General features: G+C 37.0%; 1 protein-coding gene across 7 annotated transcripts in view; it reads left to right on the top strand.

The window, feature by feature from the left end:
* Positions 1-1810: 1810 nt before the first annotated feature.
* PCDH15 (protocadherin related 15) overlaps positions 1811-22081 on the top strand; it is a 1681754-nt gene continuing 1661483 nt past the window's right edge. For 6 of the 7 annotated variants that reach the window (XM_087432193.1, XM_087432194.1, XM_087432195.1 and 3 more), the window contains exon 1: positions 1811-3312. The gene's annotated coding sequence lies outside the window, so the exon portion shown is untranslated. The remainder of the gene's footprint in view (positions 3313-22081) is intronic. The other variant, XM_087432192.1, reaches the window with a different exon arrangement.

Genomic DNA, 22081 nt, shown 5'->3' on the forward strand with positions numbered 1-22081 from the left:
TGCGGGCTAGAAAATCTCCTACGAGCGATGCGGCCTTTGCGAGCGTCCTTCCTTCTTTGGGAAAGTGGCTCAAAGGCTCAGCTGGGACCCGGGTTTCCTACCAAGAGGCCGGACGTGCGGGTGGACGCCGGGTCCACTCGGCCAAGAGGACCCTTCTCCGCTCACCTTTGCAAAGGGCGCCGCTGGGGTTCAGTCTTGGGGCCTGTGAGGATCCGGTCCCCAAGGGGTTGATGTGCCGCTTTCCTCCCGATGCCCTAATGATCCTGATGAACCAACCACCGACCTGTCTCCTGAGCCCGTCTGGCACCCTGCGCCTCCTGGCAGGAAGCAGGTTCCCGCCGCGAGCGCCTTCCCTGCTTGCTCTGGCCCCGCGGGAGGCGTGAGCGCGTGGGTGTCTCCACCTCAGTCCCTGGCGCCCCTGGCTCTGGACCGTGACTCTGAGTCAGGAAGAAAACCGGGACATGCTCCAGCTACCCTCGCCTGCACTGGCCACAAGTGATGATCCCTGAAGTCACTGGCCACCCAGAAAGCCACAAAAATCGTGGAGATGGGGGGTGAGTAGGGACGGTCCGGGAGCGAGTAATCTCCGGGCGGCAGGCAGTGACCCTCATTGTTTCTACCTTGACGAAGCCCTCCCCCCAACCCAAAAGCATTTTGAAGCAGCGCTAAGCTTGGAAGACACTGAACCAAGCAGAAGTGCAGGGTGTAGGCGTCCACAAAACAAATTAACTCTGTCCCCTGACTTCCTAGGTAGTTTTACTAGAAACCAGTTTATTTGAAGAAAAATTAGTTGATCTATGTTATTGATGTTTTCCTAAAGCCCTTCAATGTTTTGCTCCCCTACCACTCCCAACTTCTCTCTGATCTTTCCGGGTATATTCACTACAAAGAGCTAAAATGCTGTCGCCGATGCCAGTTTCCAAAGTTTCTAGCGCCTTTACAGTAATACCTCTCCATAAAGTTAGATCAGATCCTTCCAGTTCAGAGCCAATGTCCCAGTGTCGGTGGAAGAATAGGAAACGCTAGAAGTATCACTTAAGATGCAGTGAATGGTCCCCGCTAGGAGTAGGAAGGGATTATGGAGAGCCGACAAGATATTTGTGGGTTCTCTCGGTGATGAACTCACTCACACGCAAACGGGCAAGCACACCCGCACGCTCGCGTGTACACACACACAGACACACAGACACACACACACACACCGAGTGTTTCCCCTGGACGACCGCTAGAGGGAGGGCCGCTGGGCGGTCATGGAAATGGAACAAACATGGAGCCAGCTCTCTGGCGGGGTTTGTGTTTGCCACTTTTAAAAGGCTCTGAGTGCTTGTGATCTAGGGGAATCTACCTTGCTTAGGTTGGAACTGCACAAAGGGAAAAAATATAAGCGTTATCTGCCCTTCACGACCACAGATTCCTTTGGTTTGGGGACTCTCCGTTCTATTACCCCTTCTTCACTTCTCTGGACACTGCAAATCTCAAGGTGCCCAGAACAGACCCAGGGCAGCTAATAAGAGCGCTCAGCTGGTAATTTCTTTCTCCTGAAGGGAAATTTAGGAAAGGGCCGCGGAAATGTGAATCTTGCTTTCTGAATTATTTTTCCACCTCTGTTTAATCTTATTCTATACCTTGAAAAATATAGCTGATATGTCATTGTTATGGCAGAAATGTAAAACTCGGTTGGAAATAGAATCCATCGTTTTACACAGGATAAAGAAACAAAATCCTCTTTTCATTATATTTCTGAGTTTGAATTTAATTCCCCACCGCCAACCTGGAAGTAGCACAAAACCTTAGAAAATGCTACTTATACTAACATATTACTTTAAGAAATACTACTTCCATGTGCAAAGGCTCTTAAATTCTTAATGGGTATTCAAGCATGAAAATCACCTAAGGAAAAGATCAAGGGTCGTTTGAACACGTCGAATAGTTTTATCTCTCGTGACTGAATTAGGAACTAGATATGTGGGGTTAAGGGTAGATTTGAGCATTATCTTGATTGGAATTTCAAGTTGAAAAATCTAATCTCGTTCACCTAAAAGGTGAATTTCAACGAACTTTGCGAAATGAATCAGAATGACGACTCAAACCAGAGCGAGAGGAAAGTGATTTCCCTGAAAACCAGGTGTTGAGCGCCTCGGTGACCCAATACTGGGTGCGCGCGCGCAGAGTGGCCAGACCCCTCTCCACGCAGCTCTGGCTCCGTTCAATTCCGCGAGCGCACCCATGGCAGAAATGCCACCGGTAGACCGTTTCCGATGATGGGCTCGGGGGGGTTGACACTCCGCAGCGCCACCAGCGCTGTTTTCTCCCCGAAGTCAGCCACTCTCAACCGCGCGAGCAGCAGATCGCCCTCTGCGCACTACACCCCGCGGGGCGGAGAGCCCTGGCGCTCACCCCGCGAGCTCAGCTGGTGCTGACGTCCGTTCAGGCCCTTAAATGTACCTGTCCCTGCGCAGGAGGGAACAGACTTTGTAGCAGTCACTTTGCCCGAAGGGAGTCGCGTCTCTGCTCTTGTAGGCGGCAGCTCCGGCTCCTCTCGCTCTTTCTGGATCTGCGTTTGTCTCTGTCCTTTTTGCACTGAGTCCTCGCCAGCCTCTCCAGAGGGAGGCGCCTTTGGTATTTGCACCCCAGGCGTGAACCAAAAGGGCTTCCCATGCCCTGAGCTTTTCCAGTGGACTCGAAGACCAGAGACTACGAGGCGCGCTCACGGATCGCGCAAGGAGCAGGGAGCTTTCTCTCCCCGATTTTGGTGGGGGGTGATTTTTCTCAGAGCTTGTGAAAGCAGCCTCTCCGCCCCCGCACCTGCAACTTGTTTTGGTTTCTTTTCAGTCCTGTGTGTGCGGTTCCAACATCAAAGTTTTTCCTCCCTTACCCGAAAAATCTGTCCGTTTAATCCACCCTCTTCCGCTCGCGCTGTCTCCGCCAGGCCTCCTCGCTGCGCGGTGGTGAGCGGATAGCGGGGCTCGCAGTGTGGCAGCGGCGGCGGCGATCAGAGCGATCAGGCGGAGCACAAGAGAAGGAGCTGCTGCCGGGGCTTCCTGAGTAACCCTTTGCCAGGCGAAAGAGCTGGGTAAGGGCGCAGAAGAGGAGCAGGAACCTTCCGGGACGCTGGTGCCTGAAAACTGGATTTTAATCACCTCTCTGGTTGTGCGTCTTTGTCCCTTTTTCTCATTTGGTAACTAGTCGAGAGAAGCGCTTGGCACGAGCGCTCTGCGGGACCCAAGCTCCCGCCTGCTCAGGATCCGTGTGTCCGCTGCTGCGGAAGGAGCAGAGGGGAGAACGCCAGCGGATGCTTACTGGAGCCTGGAGGTAGGCAAGGGGGTGGGATCCTGGTTCTAGCGCTCAGCTCAGATTCCAAAAGGGTGTTTTGTTTCATGGAGCCGAGACATTCTTCTCCTCCTCATTTCTCATCGCACGCCCCCCCGCCCCCCTTTTCGGATTCAGGGTCAGGAACAACCGCTTCACAGCAACCTCAAGGTGGACTGCCTTCCACCGCTTATCTGAATGCCTCGCTCCTCACATTTGATCCTGTTGGGGGGTGTGTGAGCTTCTCTGGGAAGTTGATGCTTGCAGATTTTGAGAAGGTCCAACTTGATTTTATTTAGTTTCTTAAGGGATATGTTTCCTGTGGGCAAGAATTATGGGAAATAAATGTCAGTGTCATATACAACTGCAATAGCAGCTCAGAGATCACCTTCATTTCCCCCAAAAGTTTTCCCATGCAAGTTTTCTTAATGTCCAGATGTAGTGCTTGGAGACTTGGCTTGTTTCATTATACATAAACTGGGGAGGGGGCTCTCCTATTTTTAAAGTGCAAGATGTCAAGGACATTGTAGTTTTGTTTTCTCCCCCCCCCCCATGCTGCCCATGTAACAAAGCACTGTGAGCGTAGAGAGAATGGAACACTTTTACAATCTGCGGGAATGATGAAAGACTGCTGTTTCCAGCCTTGCCTGAGGTTTTAATTTAAATTCCTGATCTTTTTTAGTTAAGAGAGGTAATTTGGGATATGACTGAACTAATATCTTGGGTGCAATTCAGCATGGTAAGATGTTGTATATAGTGTATGTAATTGATCCCTATAGTTGCACGTTAGCTAATGACAGAAATTGCATGAGATGATAGAAACAGCCATTGATTTTTCAGCAAATGATATTTTTGGACTGTAGGGAAATTTTAAAAATCAATATTAAAATTTACGTAGCAAGAATATGAATGCATGGATGAAAACAGAAAGGCAAGTTAACTTTAAGAGGGTCGTTTATTGAAAATCAGTGCCTGGGACTTCATATCTACATATGGTAATCAGTGAAATAAATGAACCAGTTAGTATTCCGAGCTTGCAATATTTGGCTCTGTAGAAAGACTGCTGTTACATTTCATTTCCGATCTCATTTGTGGGAACAGAATAACGTTGGATGGGTTTATTCACTTCCTCACACGTGTGTGCTGTGGATTCCAGCATGTCCTGTAAAGCAGAGAGAGATCAGGTCCAACATCTGGCCTCATTACACATTGCCATCTCTCCACTACAAGATATCCTTCACAATAGCTGCCATTATGGCATCTGGAGCTTCTTCCTCACCTTCTTGTATTATTTCTCTTCTCCTTCTTCTCTTGCTCTTATACACTTGTAGCTTCCAATCTGGACCTAAATCTCCCTCTGTGCAACAGGCCCTGTCGCTCATATGGTCTTCCTCACAGAGCAGCTCTAAGTTGGAGTAATATCCCAACAGTAAATTTTGTGCAGTTGTTGGGTAGGTACTGAGTGTACTCAGGCTTCCTGCTAAGCTAGGTTGGGAGGGGTGGAGGTGGGAAGCGGCAGTACAACAGAAGAGGTGAGACAATAATACTAAGCTAGTAACATGGACTGTACTTAAGGAGAATGGGGGCAGTGTAGAAGAGAAGGAATAAAATTAAAGTCTGAGTTGTCTGTGTGTGTGTGTGTGTGTGTGTGTGTGTAGAGGATGGATTATCTTCAACAGGAATCAGCCTTATCTTAGATGTGCACGAGCAGGTTTATCTCAAAGGTCAGATTCCTCACTTGATAAACGCTCTAAAAAGAATTGAGAATCCCAAGAAAATAAACAGCTCTCATTTGTAGTTATTGACTTTCAAATAAACTCTCAGTGGTAGGGTCTAAAACAGTTTTTCTCAAATTTTAGTGCTAAGAATGCATAACAATTGAGAATTATGACCCCAACACAGGAGAAATTGGTTCAAGAGGATCCAGTTAACTGCATTTTAACACCATGGATGATTCCAATTCTTCTAGTTCAAGAATTATCCTGTGAAAAATACAGACTTAGTGCTAATGAACTTGATTTTGTTGGGAAGGTATCATACAGGCATGTTAATCTGAAATCTTTCCCTAATATTTGTTATCTTCTTGAATTTTACTTGTTTTCCATTATCAATGCCATTATTATTGTCACCTCTGTCCTATTAGGAGATGGCTATTTTCACATACCAAACTTCCATCACTTGAATATCTGAAGCGCTGGATGGTAGCCTGGCCATTTGAGATTAAAACCAAGGGTCACTAATAATGAGGTGTTGGAAATGCTTCATGATTATTGAGATCTTAAGTTTAAAAAAATGTCAAGGTGCTGGTGGGTTTGGTTAGAAGATAGCATTAAGTAAACATTATGATTATCCCTTCCTCACTGGAGGAAGGACAATTTTTAAAATGCTAACCTTTTTATTTCATATATTTACATATTTATATTTTTCCTAATAATGCAAAGTAATTCAAATAGCTTACATGAAATTATAAAAGGAGAAAGTAAACTAAAAAATTTCTACAATCAGTTTTTTCTACTAACTCTCTTCATTTCCATTAATAAAACTTCACAAAGGTGACATAAAACTGAAGGAAATGATTGATGAAATCCTGAACCCAATGGTAAGATTGGTCATTTGTTTTGGGTATTTTTTTGCAAGTGACATTTCCATGAAATTCTTAATTTTCCCCATTCTTTCTAGCTAAAAGAAGTTGGTCATTCATTGTCATGGTCTTCACTACATGTGGTGGTTATTGACATTCTGGTATCTGCGTTCTAATTTCTTTGTTTTATTGTATTTTCTTATACAATGCTACTTGTACAGAACATGTTTTTGCAATAGTAGGCATTTAGAGCTTTCTACTACATAAAAAGTTTGCACAACAGCAGCACAGCATCACATTGGATAGAGGAAGAGGGTATTGTATTTGTTTATTTTCTTTAAAACCACTTTGTTCAACTGTATCTGTTGACTACTATTTTAAACTACGTGCGTGTTGAAATTTTTTAAAGATGCAGTTTACATGCTTTAATAAAATATGGTCTCTCAAGTAATATACCACACAGATTAATGTGAATTATATGCTAACTTTTGAGTTGAGTTTTGTTTTTTGTTGAAACTCCAATCTCTCTTTAAACATTTGATTGATGACATCTTTTTTTGTGTGTGAGGAAGATAAGCCCTGAGCTAAGATCCATGCCAATCCTCCTCTTTTTGCTGAGGAAGATTGGCCCTGAGCTAACATCCGTGCCCATGTTCCTCCACTTTATGTGGGTCGCCGCCACAGCATGGCTTGACAAGCGGTGCGTTGGTGCGTGCCCGGATCTGAACCCGGGCCACCAGCAGCAGAGCGCGCGCACTTAACCGCCATGCCACAGGGCCAGCCCCGTGGTTGATGACATCTTAAGAAGTGGGAAACTTGGGGAGGGAATCACAAAACTAGTTTAATCGGAGCAAGGTAATCTTAACCTAACAAAGGTATGTTTTTGCTTCGTGTTAATCCCAAATCACAGATGATATGATTGACACATTGAGATTGAAATGTAGTGCCACATGGCCAGGATTCCTGCCACATTTTGAAGACTTTTTGTAAAATAACAGCATCACTAATACCAAAGACAATCCATTTCTATCTATAAAAATACATAAAATTTTGCTTAGAAGTTCTAAAAAACTTCCTCTATCACATAGCCCCTGACTTCATGAGGTGAGAGAGAGAGTAGCCCACATGGTGGCCCTATTGTGATGAATAATATTTTGCATAATATTACCCTTGAATCATCTTTAGCTACGTCTATGCCCATGGAAACGTCGGACTTTTCTCTAACGACAAATTTTCTGACAGCTTTTTCAAACTAATATACTATCTATTAGAAGGTCTGAGTGCCCATTATTGCTAAGGATGGCCTTTTTAAAAATGATTTCCCATTCTCTGTCCAAGAAATCCTAGAAGCCGTGACTCCTATCTTTTCTCCACTCTCCTTTTCCTCTGTGCTCTGATGTAAATCATATCTATAGAAGATATTATCTCTTAAAATGATTTCACATATGCCAGATATTCTTTTTCATCCACTACAGTGTTATATATATTCTCATCTCTGTTTTATGTTCTTAAAAACAGAATGTCTCCTCTTCCACAGACACTATTTGCATTTAGGTTAAATTTATCCATGCTACCTGAAAAAATCCATTCACACTAACTCAACGATTTAATGGATTCCTTAACAGTTTGCTTTGCATTTTAACAGAGGACCAGTAGAAGATGACAAATCCTAACACATGTTTCCAGTGAAGGTTTTCAGGTCCTTAGACAAAACTCCCTACAAGTTAAAGTCTCTGAAACCAGTCTCATGTGTGTAAGGCCAGGTCAACAACCTGGCTGAGGTCTGCCGCTGTTTGATATCTCATGTCTCAAGTGCCAGAGCCTATCCAAAGCCTTTGGGTACAAACAAGAAGCAAGAGCTTGAGTACAAGGAGAATGGGACATTAGCATTAGTAAACCTAGGGACCAGAAGGTGGAATCCAGGGACCAGAGACGCATCAAAAAGGTGAATCACATATGAGATCATCTGTCTTTCTTGGTTTGCCATTGGCAAGGTTTGTGAGTGGGGTCAGACCAGAAGACAGAACCGTGGCACAGAGGACAAACCCAAGAGGCAGGAGAAATCATAGTGCCTGTGTCCAGTCCATATTATCTTTGGGAGGGGAGAAGGACATTTGCCTGCCTGTTTTTTGCGGTTCTTCTTTTGCCAGACAATTTGAGAAATTGTTTTATGGAATACCAACTAAAAGTTTGATTCCTGGAGAAAAGCAATTCTTTATTTTTTAATTCTTAAAACTATAACATAAATGTCTTCTAAGAATTACATCTCCTTGGTTAGTTATAGAGTAAAATGGCTGTGGTTGGTGAACCACATAATTTAAATAAAATCTCTTACAATTTATATAAAAATACTTTTACACTGAGATGTTTCTGGACTGCATACTACAGCTGCATAAAATAAAGTGCAATAGAAATATCAGCTTCTGTTGTAAAGATGAATAAAACATTAGAAATGATTTATGTGACTTTAGGTGTTTTCTAACTTGCGTACAAGCTTTATCTGTGAGTTACTCACTTAAATCCACACCCCTTTTTCAATGTTAAATTCCTTTCAGGAGTGAAGCAAGGAAAATAAAGGAAATATAACTGTCAGTTTTAACTTAAGATATTTAACTCTGAATGATGCAAAAAAAGGCTCTCAAAGTTATTTTCTCATATTTTTATCTTACATACAGCCAATACTAATAAGCAAATCATATATATATATATGTGTTCGTGTATGCGTGTGTGTGTGTGTGTGTATTCGATTTTTCTCCTGGATTTATTGAACGTTTTATTCTAATTGCCACGTCTGCCCTTTTCACTATGAAGTTCTTTCCCATGGCTACCAAGGACAGACTCTTCTGAATAATTAATCAATTAGTTATTAATTAATCTAATAGTTTGATTCAAAATTTGTTTATAAAAACTATTTTAAAAAGGATAACTAATAATCAAATAGGCATAAGTTAAAAATCCATAACATCCTAATTCCTATTTTTTAATTTTCTAAAACACATAAGCCAAATTCTATTCAAATTATTATTTATACTCTACATTCTTATGGATTTCAATATACTTAGAAGAGTAAAAATTGTTTGTTTTCACCAATGTTATGATTCAATCATTTGATCTAATTACTGTTTTAAAAATAATTTTGTAACATTAACACAATATATATTATTCGGAGCAATTTTTGGTAATGCTTTATGTCTTAAATTATCGTCTGCATAACATTATATGCTCTTTTAAGCGGGTTCATAAATGTTAAACAAAATTTAAAATTATTAAAAGGGTCTTTGTGAAAATGTATGTATAAAGTTATGCTGATATCATTACTTGCATTATATTTCATACAGTTTAATTTTAAAGTATTATAGGTGTTGAGTCCTGAAAAATTAATACAATTGAAAAAATAATATATTCATTACTATAACACTGCTAAATTATATATTAGCTGTGACTTTGCAATAAGCCTGGAAACCTAATACTCCATGTTTTCAGTTGTTATATTGTTTACTTTAAGAAATATTTTACTGACTTACTAAAAATCTTACAGCAAGTTTTTAGGGTGCAAATATACAAATTTGACAGTTAGAATTACTGATTTCCTCATTCTAAAATTCTGCAAATTGTAATAAATAAATGTAATAATTAATGTAATAACTAAAATTGACACCATAATTACTGGATATTATGCCTTCCCTCTCTAAGCTTCTGAAATACATAATAAATAAAAAGAAAAGAGTAAATAGTTTAAAAATTCTCTAGGTGTATATCCTTGCTGACCACTTTGTGAGGATGTGAGGGAATAAAATTTAATTCTATATTTTTCTTGCCAGAGCTGTAAAAATTATAACCCTATGCAGAGGCACACAACACTTAACACACAGAAAAACCAAAAATAATAATTTTTAAAGAATGCCCACAGTTCCCAAACTCCCCACAGTTATTCACCCTCTAAAATATATGGTGTGTACTTAGCTTTAGGAATTATTTTCTATTGGTGTTTAGAATTCATCTAAGCCATGACATACTGATGACTTTTGGCACGTATTAAGAAATTACAAATGCAATCGTAAACATTGTATTTCCGAAAATAACAGGTTAAATTGGTAAAAAAGCAGAATGATTGGGGCCGGCCCAGTGGTGCAAATGGTTAAGTGTGTGCGCTCTGCTGCGGCGGCCTGGGGTTCACCAATTTGGATCCCGGGCGCACAATGATGCACCGCTTGGCAAGCCATGCTGTGGCGGCATCCCATATAAAGTGGAGGAAGATGGGCACGGATGTTAGCCCAGGGCCAGTCTTCATTACCAAAAAAAAAGAGGAGGATTGGCAGATGTTAGCACAGGGCTGATCTTCCTCCCCCCACAAAAAAATAACACAATGAGTCTGTGTTATTAACTGTGGACATATTCTTAGGTAGGGGAATATTGATTAACAAAAAAGGGGGGCAGGGGAACAGTAGTACCCTTACCCACCTTCCCAATGGGAAAAGAAAAATTATAGGCTTAGGAATAAAATCTTAGGAAAGGAGACTAATTGCTTTAGGCAAAAATTAAACCAAGAAATAAAAAGTTGTCCAATGAACATTTACTGTAATGAGCTTTAAACTGATAAAAATTATGGCATTCCAGTATTTGTAAGATAAATATTATATATGACTTCTACATTAAATACTATTCTTCTGGAAAGCTGTATTTTTCTACGTAATAAGTTATCAAAGACATTATAGAAATTTAGAAAATCTGTGTAATATTTTTATCTTTATAAAAACTATATGCTTAGACTAGAAAATTTAAATAATATGGTATAGCAAAATAATAATAAATTATCATTTAGCAATAATTTTATGCCAGTTATTACTTGAAGTACTTTATATTTATTAACTCATTTAATCCTTATTGCTTCATAAAGTAAATCTTACTCTTTTCCCAGTTTGTAGATAAGAAAATGTATGTTCAAGCCAGTTAAGACATTTGTCCAAAGTTTCTCAGTAAGTTAGAGATGGAATCTGGATTTAAACCAAGGTTCCAGAACTATGTTCTTGATTCCTACACGCTAAGGACTCTTGATGGTGTTTCAGATAAATACTGTCTGCTGTAATTTTAAGAGTTTTGATTGACCTTAGTAATTTCACATCTGGTGGTATGTGATTGCCAGCACCAATTTTACTTTTAAGATTTTCTATTTTGATGTGATTTTCACATCTATTATATAAAATATATTATTGCCCTAACTTGCAAGTCTATATTTTACATTCTTAGAAGTTAATTGTATGACTACTTGATGCTTTTCTTTTCTTTACTAACGGAAGAAATTTCTATTTTTAGCATTTAATTCACTGGGAATATTAGATTTGATACATCAACATATATCAGTGCCTTTATTATAAGGTATAACTTTTTCTAAAAAGAAAGTTTACCCACACAGTGTTAACAGAAGACATTTACAATCATGCTTTTGTTGTTTGCACATGTTTAATTTTCAACTTAATTCCAAACTCGGTTGAGTTCCTTCTTGTTTTATGAAGTGCCTTACAAGTTCTTCTTCCTGATTCTCTTGTCATTGTTAGGCATGTTCTCTTTATGTGTATTCATCCAGACTGGGATGTTGGAAGGCAGTGATCTTTATATCATGGCTTCTAATGGATCGATCTCCCTCTAGGCCTTTTTAGGTCAGTACAAAATGGTGGTTGATGGTACAAGGTCAGTAGTTGGACTTCTAGGCTCCAATGTTTAGTTGCTCTGAAATGGGACATTTTTCCTTAAAGCTTCTTTGCTTTAGTTTCTTACAGCTAGTACCTCATGAGCATTGCAAGACGTGAATGAGATAATTCAAGTAACATGTTCATAGCAGAACTTGATACACAGTTCAGGCTCTTTAAAGGCAAACATTTTGAACACGTGTTTGTAGGGAGAGTAGTTGAAAAGTATAAAATCAGATAGGACTGCTTGGTAGTTTCATGTGTATACAAATGTCTTCTTATAGAATCAAAATGTTATGATTCTGAAAGGGGAAATATGTGTTTTTAAATATTTTAATAAAAATACAGTTGAAATCGTTCCTTTATTTTTGCTATTAGGACACTTAGGAATATTAAGTTTTCCAGCATTAGGAAAATAGTTTCACAGGCAGAAAAATACAACAGGTAACACCTGCCTTAAATCCTACGAAAGAATACCTGAAAAAGTTTTACCTAAGTGAATTTTCCTAGTGAATGACATTCAGTTAGAAATGAAACAAACAGAACAATGAGAGGGGGAGGGTAGTTTACTGGTGTTCAGCATGTCGTTAGCTTTGAGTAGCTATAGTTAAAAAAGAAAGCAGCAACGCAATTGAAACAAACAACCTAGCTTTCTTTTGGAATTGTATTTATTCTGTATCACGATACTTGACAATTATCTGAAATGAAAGCACTATTATTAGAAATAATTGCATTTTTCATAAGGACTCTACATTTTATTCTGATTTCATTAGAACTGCATTTATAGGAGCTACATCTTTCTTTTTTCCATTTGTTTTTCAGAACAAAACAGTGGCCTTCAGGCTCCTTTACTGCTCAGTAGCATCGATTAAAAGTTAAAGTAAAGTTAACTTAAAAGTTTAGATGGAAAATTAAGTCTTAGAATTGTATTCACTTCTAAAAGCTGATTACTATAAAAGAGATTTGCCTCTCAAGTCAAGTCTTCAGCCTTAGTTCTGCAGCCCACTGCCGCTCTGAAGGATATAATGTAATCAGAGCCTTCCCAATGTAAACAATAGTTATCAGCCAGATAATTAGGACGATAAGAATTAAAAGAAAGAGCACCAGAGAAGTTATTAGACGATTTCATTCTAAAACAATATGGAATCAATACCATATCTCTGAATATGTGTGCACTAATTGTTAGAAAGAGAATGTAAATGCAGGGGATTGCCCTTCCGTGGAACTATCTGATTATGTCAGTGGAAGGTTTGATGATATAATTCTGCTGACACTCATTGATCTACTGACCTTGTCATTTGTTTTTTTGTAGTTTCTCAATAGCAAAAATACGGACACATTGTTGGGCTTTCATGAACACACTGCATATTACTTTAGAGTCTTTCATTGCTTGCAGTAATTGCAGCGAGTATCCCTTTTTATAAGAGAAGTGTTACTAATATGAGTGTTCTGTGGTGTTAAGTTTCTACATGGGGCCTCCTCTTGATCTAGAACATACAAATAAAATCTCTCTGCATTACTTTACACTCAATATATAATATGAAACAGAGACAGGAGAGCTATAATAAACACCTCTATTTAGAAAGAAAAAGAGTGGGAGATGCATTTCAGACAATGATCTTATTGCATTTTATTTTTGCCTGCAAACTGGCAATGTATTTCCAAGATCACCTCTTCCTTGTAATGCCTCCCTAATGCAGGCATCAGCTATCATACAGTACTACTGTTCTATATTCTCACCTGTTTTCTAACACTAGAACTTCATTAGGTACAGCTCTACCTCCCAAGTTATCTCAGTCCACAGTGTCATCAATGTGTCACTGCCCTGTATCATGGGTCGCCATCTTCCCAGACTCTGATAACAATTTTCTTGCTGCCCACCAACTGACTCCTAGATATGATTTTGCTGCAACACACCTTACTTCTCAGTACAAATTTCTATATCACTCAAAATGTTACTTTTTTTCTAATTTCAGAACAATAGACCCCAATAATGAAAACTTGAAGAGCACAGAAAGAAAAAATATATCTCACCAATCCTACCGTTGAAAAATATCCCTAACTTCTACTGTGTCATTCTTCATCAAGCTCATTTTTATTTTAAATAAAATAGACTCCTTTTGTCATTTATAAATTTACTATGAACATTTTTATGCCAATATTTTTCTATCACACAATGGTTTTACCATTGTTATGCAATTCCATTATGTCTAATGTTGCAACCTGGTATTAGGCTGAATTAGATCCAATGATGTATTTTGTCATTACTGGTCACAATTTTTTAAAAGTTGCCTTTGCTGTCAACACTTGTAATTGGAAGATTTTTACCATGTTTTGCTTCTTTTGAAAATATGGAAGATTCAGAAACAGTAGGGCAACTTTGCTGCATGGTAGTGATGGACTGCAACAGAGAAGCTATTATTTCACTTACGTAGGGTATGGAGATTCCAGATTACCATTGTCACCACTCCACCTTAATCTTGATACCCCTGCCTTAATGTGGCATTGACTTTGTAGCACTATAAATATTGCTTCCAAAAATATCTTTATATGTCTTTGTGCATATCCTCTACTATTTTCTTATTATATATTTCTAGGGGTAGAAAATTATCGGGTTAAAGAATATACTGAAGAGAGGAAGCAATTTGCACTTCTGCTCAGCAATATATTTCCCCATCTTATTGCTGTTTTACACTGTGTTTTTTTAATGGTGAGATTGATTTTAAAAATATGATAATTTTTCATGTATGTACCTCTATTTCTGAAATGTTTTTACATCATTTTGAAATTTTTCTAGTGAGTGATTCATTTTTATCATTTATTACTATTTTTCACAATTCGGTATCTTCAACTTTTGAGGATATATTTGAAATACGTATTTATTGTTTAAATTTTTATGTCAAATCTATTAATATTTCCCATTATGTCTGCCTTTCATGATTTGCATAAAAAGCTTTCTCACTGTACAATCATTTGAATATTCACGTTTTTGTCTTCTATTTTTGTTTTGTTATACATTTAGTTACAGTTGAGTTAATTATGATCTAAGATATTGATAGGGATCTGATTTTTTAATATTTTTCCAAATAGTTAACCAATTATCTAATGACCATTTATTGAACAGTTTAAATTATGATATTAGATTATAGCTCCAAATTAATATTGAAGGCTTCCTATAAAAGGAAAATTATTTCATGTTCCTTTAAAAGGCACAATTTGCTATTATTTGTATAAGACATATTGTGTATTTTAATCAGGTGTTATCAACAGGTATTATGTCACCCTCCTACCAAGATAACTTTGTCATATTAACTTAATATGATTAATACAATATTTCTTATTAAGTCCAATTCGACAAAAAGCTATAGAATTCCCCTAGGGTAATTATTTGAAATAAATTAAGCACCTTGATTCATTTAAACACTTATGGTGTGAGGTTGATCCTACAGGAACAGTGATCAAACCACTTTAACAAAATATATATTAGAAAACTTTTACATCAGTAGAAAATATTATTCCTTTAAAGGTCATTCAAATTCAGATCATAGTAATGTCCTATTTAAAATTGTGTCCAAATTTTATGTGGAAATCACCTTCAGAAGAGAGAATATTTTGAATTATTTTACTATAGGTCATTTCTGTTATAGAAGATACTATTAGAATGAAACTGTCTAACAAAAATATTTCTAAGTCTTGCTTTATCACCCATGCGTTTAAAATAGTAGAACAATTCCTTTTCATCAAGTGTCTAGATAGCTACTTGGTGTTCTTTCCAATAAGATAGACCTTTTTATGTTTCACTGTAAAACTGAAAGAGCTGCTATAAAATTAATGAGTATGTTTGAATTCATTACAATCCCTGAAAAGAATGGCTCCCTCTGTCTGCTGGTCTCAATTTTGGAGATGAGTTTAGGAAAACAAACATCCCTATTTTAGTAATGTCCGCTCAGAGACTGAGTTTACTATAGACTTTCCTACTGTTAAATAATATACATTTGAAATTTCACAATTAAAATAATTCAATAATAAAAAAGTTTTCAAAAATTAATTACTTTTTATTTCCTTTTCCTATTGGAATGGAAATACATAGCATACCTTGATTACATGCTGTTTATATCAATAAAGGGCTGGAAATATATTTAATAATCGAGACTTGCATTAGTATTTGTCCTTTGAATAATGCACATCTTTTCTATTCTGCTTTGAGCTACTTGGGTAGGACTTTCTAGAGGATAAGGAAGAATAATGCTAGGGGCTTAGAATAGAAACTTCTATAGACACATTCAAGATACTTAGTTTGCAAAGCCTCTGCAAGTTCAAAAAAGCAGAAATAAGGATCATTGTCACAGTTATAAATAATTACCCTTCCTGTATACTGTGCATCATATTTTGCTTTCTCCCAAATCCTTTGGGTAGAAGAGAAGAGGGGTATTGTTGTTGTTAATAGAGAGCATACCTGATTGAAAGTTGAATGTCTGTAAGTGAATAATTGATTCGTGTATTATAAGATGGGGCATATATTCCAAAGTATAAAAGTAGTATATATCCTAATCACGTTTTTTGTTGGTGCTGCCTCTATGATGCCCACATAATCTGGTGAGAAAGTTCACACATGCCTAGGAACCCTAGATTGGAAGGTGACAGCCAAAGAAAGACTACATTGTCACCAACTCCCTTCAGAGGATTTAGATAATTGAGTTATGAATAATCTTTACTTGGAGCTCCAGATAGAAGGTGAAGGGAAGGAAGTTAGGCCATATGAGGCAAAACTAGTCATGGATTACCGATAAGACCCATCTGAGGATGCCAAAAGAACCCTGTTTTGGGACTAAATATGTGTTGAAGAATCTCAGCTTCTTCCATAATGTGATAGCTTGAGAGCATTATTCCATAGCTTACTTAATAATGATATTTAGGTGGTTGTTTCAAAGTATAAACTGCAAATATTTGAATTCAATGAAATCATATGGGAATCATGCAGATTTATTAAAAGCAATGCTCAAAGAGTTTGAGTGAATTAAATTAAGACGTGGATTGGCAGAGCTGGGATGAGACAACAAGATTTCTGACTTCGTTTTTAATATTTTTGCCATTGGCACAATTCTACCCTCTTGTATACTAGAGTCTAAAACACATACTTATGTTCTGCTAGTTTGACTGATTTTGGTTTCAGAAATTCAATAAAGACCTTTGTATATATCTCATTCACTTTAAATCAAACTCCCGTGTTTTGAAGATTTTAGGTTAGCCATAGAAGTTCAGTATTCTGGGAGTGATAAGAACCTTTTTAGAATATCTGGTTTTCTTCTTCTAATAAGATCTTACAAAACTGATTAAACAATATAGGTTATATGCAGCAATATCCCAAATTCCTGTTTTTTATGATGTATTCTTTTGTACATATTGTATTTTATTTTAAATTCCGGGAAGTACTTTGGCATGATAGAAAGAAAATTAAAAATCTGAATTAAGACTTTTGGATTCTTGGCTCAGCCCTGTCTTTTATTAGCTGTTTAATCTGGGATAAGCCTTTTAAAATTTCTGAATCTCAGTTCTAAATTTAAAAAATGCAAACCTTGATTTAAATGATCTCATTCCTTCTAGAGACACTGACATTCTTTGGTTTTAAAAATATGCATTTTATTATTCAAGAATATCTTCTCTTTTGGTAACTTGCATGAAGTGGTTAGATATAATCTGACTTCTTTCAGCTAAAGTTCCATATGAAGTTTAGGTGCCTTAGATGAACACCCAAATGTTCCATTTAGATCTTGCAGTGACCGAATTCTGGTAAACTGTTTAGTATGTGGGTCATTGTTACCCCACAAACACTCAGATCATTAGACATTTTGATGACATGCATCAAAATGCATTTGACTCTGGGGCATAATTGAGTCATCATCGAGCACTGTCAAAATAAATGTCTAATCACACCGTTCGGTAGGTTGACTGCTGGATTCTGAACAGTACCTTTTAAGCTTTTAAGTAAATACAACAGAGAAGTCTTAGCCCTTCATTTAAATAGTTCTAGGATTTGAAATAGCTTGCTGTATTTAATGAAAGCTTCAGCAACTTGAAATGACTTGTACTTATCCTTTACCATCTACCAAAATGTTATTTCCTCCAGCTTTAATATCGTCTGTAACTGAGATTAGAAGTTAAAATGAGATGAAAACCAGTGAATCAAAGCCAAACTAAGTCCTTAGAATAGCTTTTTTCCCCTTTCTGTCAGCTGAACATGTGAATAATCACATGGAACCTAAGGGTATAAAACCTGTATCACAGTGAATAATGAATGATTTAGTTCCAATTAAGAAGTTTCCTTTTAAAAAGAACAAGTGTAATGGCCCTCTTTTGAATAAATTAAAGTTAGTTTGAAAACATGGTTTTGTTAAACTAATTTGAACTGCTTTTCCTTCACTTCTGGAGAGTCCCTGATATTGACTGTTAGGCCTTCCAGCTTCTATTGTAGAGTTTGCAACTTCCCCTTGATGTGGAGTCAGCCATGAGATCTCAAAGCAATAAGCTCAAGCTAGGATTTTGTTTGTTTTTGGTCTTATAATTACTTGAGAGATATCGCTAGAAGTTTTCAGTATAAAGTGCATAATATTTGAAGAGCATATAGTTTTGCCTATTCTTTAAGGATAGTTTGAATTTTTTGTTCCTCGTCATGACAGCTTAAATATTGTTTACAGAGCCGTTCCTACTTGCTTCTGTGTTACTGTTAATGTATGATTGGTGTTTATTTTCCAAATCTTACTTTAAGAGCAGTGTTTTCTCAGAGCAATTCTACACTCGAAACCTCTGTGTAGAATAGCAAGATTATTTACAGTGTACAGTGTTAGTTTATTTCATGTATTATTTATTATTTCATACATATGCTTTGGCATAAGCATAATTTAGAGATAGCGTGATTAATTTTTTTGAGATTTTTCATAAGTATTAATCTTGCATATACCATGTTATGGACAGTGTACATCTGGCTTAAATGTGTGATGATAATATATGATATCTTTATACGTAAAAGAAGATTCTTTTCATTTAGACGTATGATTCCAACAGTTAGGTATACAAGGAGATATAAAGGTCTGAACCGCGGGTGCAAGTTTTATTAACACCTAACAGTACTTTACAGATTACAAAGCGCTTTTCCATATATTGCCTCACATGATTATTATGAGAACTGTGAGGATTTTAGGGCAGGTATATTATATATATTTATAGATATAAAGACCGAAGTTTGAAAGCATAGTATAAACCCATATTCACACAGTAATCCTAGAGCTGTCATTGAATATGCCACATCTCTTGACATTTGGTAGTGTCCTTTTTATATAATGCAATGAATTTTGGTTAGTTAAAGTCACCTGAAAAAGTACGGTCTCCCTCACTTTTTTTTTCCTTTGTTTGTTGTGAGGAAGATCAGCCCTGAGCTAACATCTGATGCCAATCCTCCTCTTTTTTGCTGAGGAAGATTGGCCCTGGGCTCACATCCATGCCCATCTTCCTCTACTTTATGTGGGATGCCGCCACAGCATGGCTTGACAAGCGATGTGTTGGTGCATACCCGGGATCCGAACCTGCGAACCCCCGGCCGCCAAAGCAGAGTGTGTGCACTTAACTGCTGTGCCACAGAGTTGGCCCTTCTCCCTCAACCTTTTTTGCATGTATGAGAATTGCAACTGTTCATAATCAGGTAAGATTTCATTTTTACCTTCTGGAATAGTCTATTATGAAGCATTTAGAAATGGACATAAGTCCAGAAAAGAAATTTATCAAAATATTTGTGTGTATACATAATATTTGGATATATATAAATTATTTATGAATATCCATAGCTTGAAATACATTCATGTGAAAAGAGATCTAATTTTTAACTAGCCAATGGAAGGCAGGGAATGAGTCAGTGGAAATGAAACTCCTCCTTGACTCGCAGGAGTCAGGATATTGAAGAGATCTCTGCACTCCCATGTTCATTGAAGTTTGAGAATGTTCCTTCCTCTTTAATTTTTGAGAAAGATTGGCATTAATTCTTGTTTAAATGCTTGGTTGTGTTCACCAGTGAAGCCATATGGTCCTGAGCATTTTTTGTTTGGGAACTTCTGATTGCTGATTCAATCTCCTTACTAGTTATAGATATAATCACGTTCTCTATTTCTTCATGATTTAGACTTGGTAGGTTATATATTTCTAGGAATTTATCCATTTCTTCTAGGTTATCCAATTTATTGGCATATAATTGCTCCTAGCAGTCTCTTAAAATCCTTTGTATTTCTGTGATATCAATTTTATGTCTTCTTTTTGATTTCTGACTATTTTAGTCTTCTCTCTTTGTTCTTAGTCTAGCTAAAGGTTTGTCAATTTCATTTATCTTTTCAAAAAGAAGTTCTCAGTTTCATTGATCTTTTCTATTTTTCTAGTCTCTGTTTCATTTCTTTCTGCTCTGATCTTTGTTATTGTCTTCCTTCTGCTGACTTTGGACTTTGTTCTTCTTACTTAGTTTGTTCTTCTTTTTCTAGTTCCTTGAGGTATAAAGTTAGGCTGTTTCTTTTTTCTTAATGTGGATATTTATCACTATAAACTTCCCTCTTAGAACTGCTTTCACTGCATTCGATACATTTCAGTTTGTGGTGTTTTGTTTTCATTTGTCTCAATATGTTTTTTTGATTTCCCCTTTGATTGTTTAGGAGTGTGTTAATTTCCACATATTTTTTTAACTTTCCAACTTTTCTCCTGTTACTGAGTTCTAGTTTTATACCACTGAGGTCAGAAAAGATACATAATATGATTTCAATCTTAAATTTGTTAAGGCTTTTTTGTGACCTAACGTATGATCTATACTGGAGAATGTTCCATGTGCACTTGAGAAGAATGTATATTCTGCTGCTGTTGGATGGAATGTTCTATTTATGTCTGTTTGGTCTGTTTAGTCTAAGATGTAGTTCAAATCCAATATTTGTTTATTGATTTTCCATCTGGATGATCTATCCATTGTGGAAAGTGGAGTATTGAAGTCTACTACTATTATTGTATTGCTGTCTCTTTCGTCCTTCAAATCTGTTAATATATGCTTAATATATTTAAGGCTTCTGATGTTAGGTGCATACATATTTAAAACTGTTATAGTCTCTTGGTGAATTGATTCCTTTATCATTATATAATGCCCTTTTCATTTTGGTGTAGTTTTTGACTTCAAGTGTATTTTGTCTGATACAAATATAGCTATCCTTGCTCTCTTTTGGTTTCCATTTGCATGGAATGTCTGTTTCCATTCCTTCTCTTTCAGTCTATGTGTGTCTTTAAAGCTGAAGTGATTCTCTGTAGGCAGCATGTAGTTGGGTCTTGGTTTTTATATCCATTCATCCATTCTATGTCTTTTAATTAGATAATTTAATCTATTTTAATTTAAAGTAATTACTGATAGGTGAGGACTTAATATTGCCTCCTTGTTAATTGTTTTCTGGCTGTTTTGTAGTTCCTTTGTTCTCTTCTTCCTCTCCTGATGTCTTCTTTTGTGATTTGATGATTTTTCATAGTGGTATGCTTTGATTTCTTTCTTTATCCTTTTTGTGTATCTACTATAAGTTTTTGCTTTGTAGTTACCATGAGGCTTATGTAAAACATTTTGTATTTATAACAATCTATTTTAAGCTAGCAACTTAGCTTTGGTCCTATACAAAAAATTCCTTTTTACTCATTCCCCCACATTTATGTTTTTGATGTCACAATTTACATTTTTTATATTGTATATTCATTAAAAATTATTGTAGCTATAGTTACTTTTAATACTTTGGTCTTTTAACCTTTATACTAGAATTATGTGATTTACACACCACTGTTACAGTATTATTCTGAATGTGAATATATACCTACCTTTACCAGTAAATTTTGTCCTTTTGAATGTTTTCATGTTACTAATTAGCATCCTTTCATTTCCTTTTAAAGAACTCCTTTTAGCATTTCTTATAAGGCAGATGTAGTGGTGATGAACTCCCTCAGCTTTTGCTTGTCTGAGAAAATCTTTATTTCTCCTTCATTTTTCAAGGACAGCTTTGCCAGGTACAGTATTCTTGGTTGGCAGGTTTTTTGTTTCAGCACTTTGAATATATCATCCCATTCTCTCCTGGTTGCAATGTTTCTGTTAAGAAATCCGCTGATAGCCTTATGGGAGTATGCTTGTATGATATGAGATTATTTTTTCTCTGCTTCTGCTTTCAAAATTCTCCCTTTGTCTTTGATTTTTGATAGTTTTATTATAATATTTCCAAGTGAAGTCCTCTTTGAGTTGAATCTGGATGGGGACCTATGAACTTCAGGTACCTAGATGTCCATGTCTCTCCCCAGATTTGCGTAGTTTTCAGACCTTATTTTTTTTTTTCTTTTTTGCGAGGATGATCAGCCCTGAGCTACTGTCTGCCAATCTTCCTCTTTTTGCTGAGGAAGACTGGCACTGGGATAACATCTGTGCCCATCTTCCTCCACTTTATATGGGACGCCACCACAG

Source organism: Ceratotherium simum, chromosome 6, assembly GCF_057802395.1.
Source record: "Ceratotherium simum simum isolate JZ-2026a chromosome 6, ASM5780239v1, whole genome shotgun sequence".
NCBI classification, from domain to species: Eukaryota; Metazoa; Chordata; class Mammalia; order Perissodactyla; family Rhinocerotidae; genus Ceratotherium; species Ceratotherium simum.